The 5,487-nt window shown below is 41.1% G+C and overlaps 1 pseudogene; it reads left to right on the plus strand.

Moving 5' to 3' along the window:
- The first annotated feature begins 4,099 nt into the window (after positions 1-4,099).
- Positions 4,100-5,144, plus strand: LOC118928580 (melanoma-associated antigen B10-like; annotated as a pseudogene).
- The last annotated feature ends 343 nt before the right edge of the window (positions 5,145-5,487 follow it).

The raw sequence follows: 5,487 nt of genomic DNA on the forward strand, positions 1-5,487 counted from the left end.
CAACAAACAAAAAACAAATAACCCAATTAAAAAATGGGCAGAGGAACTGAACAGACAGTTCTCCAAAAAATAAATACAGATGGCCAACAGACACATGAAAAGATGCTCCACATCGCTAATTATCAGAGAAATGCAAATTAAAACTACAATGAGGTATCACCTCACACCAGTAAGGATGGTTGCCATCCAAAAGACAAACAACAGCAAATGTTGGCGAGGCTGTGGAGAAAGGGGAACCCTCCTACACTGCTGGTGGGAATGTAAGTTAGTTCAACCATTGTGGAAAGCAGTATGGAGGTACATCAAAATGCTCAAAACAGACTTACCATTTGACCCAGGAACTGCACTCCTAGGAATTTACCCTAAGAATGCAGCAATCAAGTATGAGAACGACCAATGCACCCCTACATTTATTGCAGCACTATTTACAATAGCCAAGAATTGGAAGCAACCTAAATGTCCTTCGATAGATGAATGGATAAAGAAGAAGTGGTACATATACACAATGGAATACTACTCAGCCATAAGAAAAGGGCAAATCCTACCATTTGCAGCAAGATGGATGGAGCTGGAGGGTATTATGCTCAGTGAAACAAGCCAAGCGGAGAAAGAGAAATACCAAATGATTTCACTCGTCTGTGGAATATATAAGAACAAAGGAAAAACTGAAGGAACAAAACAGCAGCAGAATCACAGAACTCAAGAATGGACTAACAGGTACCAAAGGGAAAGGGACTGGGGAGGATGGGTGGGTAGGGAGGGATAAGGCGGGGGGAGAAGAAGGGGGGTATTAAGATTAGCATGCATGGGGGGGTAGGAGAAAAGGGAGGGCTGTACAACACAGAGAAGGCACGTAGTGATTCTACAACATTTTGCTATACTGATGGACAGTGACTGTAAAGGGGTTTATAGGGGGGACCTGGTATAGGGGAGAGCCTAGTAAACATAATATTCATCATGTAAGTGTAGATTAGTGATACCGAAAAAAAAAAAAAGGCAGTTCCTGTGTGGTGACCGCCAATGTGTTCTACACAAGGGTATAAAGGGCATAAAAAAGTGTAGGCAAAGGGTCTGTTTGTGTTTATACAGAGGATCAAAGACTAATTGGGCTACCCCGAAAATGAACTAAGATACGATATGAAAAAGAACTTCCAACATCAGCACTCTCTGGAAGACTCATGCCAGAAGATGATCATCAAAAAACCCAACAAAGACCCACGCACTGCTACAGCTGTAGATGCACTCATCCCACCAGTTCCTGGACTTGCCATGGGAATGAAGAAGGAGATATCTAAGCTGGCCTGTGCATACAGTAAAACAACAAATTTGACTGGATCTATACTGTTGCAACTCAATCAAGAATTAGGACAAGTGCAAATTGTAGCACTCCAAAATCTTACAACTACAGACTATTTACTGTTAAAAGAACATATGGGATGTGAACAGTCCCCAGGAATGGGTTGTTTTAATTTGTCTGATTTCTCTCAGACTGTTCAAGTTCAGTTGGACAATATCCACCATATCATAGATAAGTTTTCACAAATGCCTAAGGTGTCTAACTGGTTTTCTTGGTTTCACTGGAGATGGCTAGTAATTATAGGTATGCTTTGGTTATGTAACTGTACTCCTATTATGTTAATGTGTGTGCGCAATTTAAGCAGTAGCCTAAAACCTATACATGCTGAAGTTACTCTACAAGAAGATATGTCAAAGAAATAATCAATCTTCCCATGTTTTCTTCCACCTGCTACTTCTATAGCTTTTCTTCTTCCTTCCTAATTACAACCCTTAAACAGAATTCGTGCCTCATATCAAATTTACTGAGTATCATAATTCTTCCTAGTGGTAAAGATACCTCAAGACAAATGATGGGCATAGAAGCTACAGGGCATAAATATGCAAAGAAATAAAAAGCTAACCATTTCAAACAATAAGGCTTCTCTCTCACTTACCAACTTTACATTTCCCTGTATGGCCCCGGAAGATGACTGGTTAGCCAGAGACGGGTAAGATTCCTCAAGGGAGGAACAACCTAAGACAGGCACAGTCGCAGGGGGGTCAGTAGGTGAGAAATTGGGGATCAACAGAGGTGAGGCTTAGAACCTCACCCCCGCTGTTCCGAGAGAAATCTTCTGCATACATGGATGTTTTATTGCCCTTGTCTAGCTTGGATTAACCCATAGTCTACAGGCACACACCTGATCATCTACATTTGCTCTCTTACAACACTAAACTATGTTTTCTACCTTTATCTTGTATCTACCTACCACTTCAGCATTTTATTAAAAATAATAATAATAAAGAGAGAAATGTGGTATCCACATATAAATCAAGTATAAAAATCAAATGAGTATGCATATTTGAACTAGCTCTTCATAGTTCATAATGCATGAGCAAAACCGAAAGTTTCTGTGATGACTGCCCTTGTACTGTTCACTATGTAACTTATTCACTATGTAAGAATTTGTTCTCCATGTAAGAACTTGTTTGTTATGCCTCAGAAGATTGGAGAGTGACAAAAATTAGGCTTGGGGTGGATTAATGATTGTGCATTGAGCATTGACTCCCCTATACAGAATTTTATTGTTAACAACCATTTGATCAATAAATATGAGAGATGACCTCACAAACAAACAAAAAAAAAAGCTCCAATCCAAAAAAAAAAAAGTCTAATGGACTAAGTTTGCTAATACTTTGTTGCAGATTTTTGTTTAATATTGGTATTTTTCCATAGTTTTCTTTTACTGTACTATCTTTGCCTTATTTTACTATAAAAGTAATATTGGCCTCATTAATGAGTTGAGAAGTATCCCTGCCTTTTCTATTTTCTGGAAGAGATCATAAGTGATGTTATTTCTTCTTTAACTACTTGGTAGAATGTGTCAGCAAAACCATTTTAGTTGAGAGAATTTTTTTTCTATTCTTAAGTTTTTATGTATCAAAACATTTCCACACTATACCAACTTTGGTATGGTCAGCTCAAATTTGTACTTCAAACAAAATGATAGGTGTGTAACATTATAACTTGACATGGGTAGACACTACACGATGATCACCATCAAAAATCTAGTTACCATCCATCACCATACAATTGACCCCCTTGGGAGAATTATTTTTCTAACAAGATTTTCAACTATGAATTCCATTTCTTTAATATTTATAGTATTATTCAGGCAATTTTAACTTGGATGAGTTTAGGCAGTTTGTGGTTTTCAAGAAGAGAAAGGTTCATTTCTCTATGTGTTGTCAAGTTTATGTTCATACAGTGGTTTATCTTTCCTAACACCTGCCTCCTTTTCTAATTTCCTGGGAGGGAAGCTTTGATTATTGATTTGAGATCTATTTAAAAAATATAAACATTTTGTGATGGTACTTCCCTAGCTTCCACTGATTTTAAAATGTTTTATTTTCCTCTTTTAATTACACACACACACACACACACACACACACACACACACACACATATATATATATGTATATAATGTTCATTGAGAAACACTCTTGGGTTTACATATGATATAGAAGCATAGTGTTTAATTTTGTATTGTTTGGAAGTTTTCCTGTCATGTTTCTGGTACTGATTTCTACTAATTTACTGAAGAAACGTGAAGCAGGTCCTCAGAACCAGAGCCCCAAAACTGTGCGGTAGTATCAAGATGGCACCAAAGATTGCTGTTGTCAGCTCTGGAAGGCCCCAGCAAGTGTATTCAACTAAAGGCTCTCCCTCATTTCCTCCTTTGGGGTCTCAGGGAGATAGTTAAGACAGTTTAGCTTCAGAGCTGCAGAGAGGAGGTGCCTCGGGTCCTGCCAAGAGCTGACAGGATGATTCAAAATGTAAATTGAGAGGATTCTCCACCTGAGAACAGAGGGGACCCCAAAGAGTCTAGACCTGGCAACCCTGTTCTCAGCTCCAGCTCACTTGAGACAAGAGTTTGGCAGGCTGCAGCCCAAGGTATATAATAATTTCCTCTGCAAGGTTAAAGCCAAGGTGGATTCTCCCCCCTGAAGGTGCATACAGTCTCCTTCTTCCTCCTCCAGGTGCCCTCACTGCCTGCCCTCTGGCCCACACCCCTGCCTGCTGTCCCTGAGCACTGTCATCATGCCTCGGGGTCAGAAGAGTAAACTCGTGCCAGTGAGAAACGCCGCTAGGCCCAGAGTGAGGCTCAGTGCCTCCATGCTGCTGAAGCCACTGCAGCAGAGAAGGAAGAGCCCCATTTCTACCTCTCTCCTTCTTTTGGTGATAATTCCCAGAGTGCCTCTGTTGTTGGGAAAAGTAGCACCTCCCAGGGGTCACAGAGAGCCCCATCCACTACCACTACTTCTGCAGGCATTTCATGCACAAGATCTGATAAAGGTGCCAAGAGCCAAGATAAGGAAAGACCAAGTACCTCCTGGGCACCACCCAGCACTGATGATCACCTCAGAACCCCTCTAGATGAGAAGGCAGTTCTGCTGGTGCAATTCCTGGTGCAAAAGTATCACAAGAGGGAGACCGTAATGAAGGAAGACGTGATGAAGCATGTCATCAAAAAGGACAAGGAGCACTTCCATGGGATCCTCTGGAAAGCCTCTGAGCTAATGGTGCTGGCTTTTGGCATTGATGTGAAGGAAGTCGACCCTACCAGGCACTGCTATGCCCTTGCCAGGAAGTTGCAGCACACCTCTAATGAGAGGCTGAGGGGTGAGGAGATCATGCCCAAGACCGGCCTCCTCAAGACCATCCTCTGTGTGATCTTCATAAAGGGCAACTGTGCCACTGAAGAGGATATCTGGGAAGTGCTTAATGTGATGGGGATGTATGCTGGAAGGAAGCACTTCATCCATGGAGATGTCCAGAAGCTCGTCACTCAAGATTTGGTGCAGGAACGTTACCTGGAGTACCAGCAGGTGCCCAACAGTGACCCTCCACACTACAAGTTCCTGTGGGGCCCGAGATCCCAAGCCGAAACCAGTAAAATGAAAGTCCTTGAGTTCTTGGCCAAGATGCACAATACGGTTCCCAGTGCCTTCCCATCCTGGTTTGAAGAGGCTTTGCAAGATGAAGAGGAAGGAGTCCGGGCCAGACTTGCAGCCATGCTTCATACTGGTGGCCAGGCCAGTGTGGTTCCATGGTTAATTCTGGCAGCTTCCCCCACATGCAATGAAAGCACTTTCCTCACTTTGTGTTTGAAGTAGTGGGGGTACTTAGGTGGTGCTGGAGGAAACACAGTGCATATCATATGTTCTACATGAGTAACTTGTAGATTCATCTTTTGTTGTTGAAAGTTTTCAAATTTTTTTTTTTAAAGTTTAGCTTCAGAATCTGAATATATAAATGATACTGGTTACATATTTAATGCTGTTTATGAAGTTTAAGAGTAAGAGTCTTGCTAGTTTATAAAACAAATTGGGTAACCTTCCATCTTATTTAGTGATATGGAACAAGAAAACATAACATTGAAATAGGCATTTCCTAAGAAATGTGAAAGAAATCAGTAGTAAAATAGT

This window comes from Manis pentadactyla, chromosome X (assembly GCF_030020395.1).
Source record: "Manis pentadactyla isolate mManPen7 chromosome X, mManPen7.hap1, whole genome shotgun sequence".
In the NCBI taxonomy this organism is placed as follows: Eukaryota; Metazoa; Chordata; class Mammalia; order Pholidota; family Manidae; genus Manis; species Manis pentadactyla.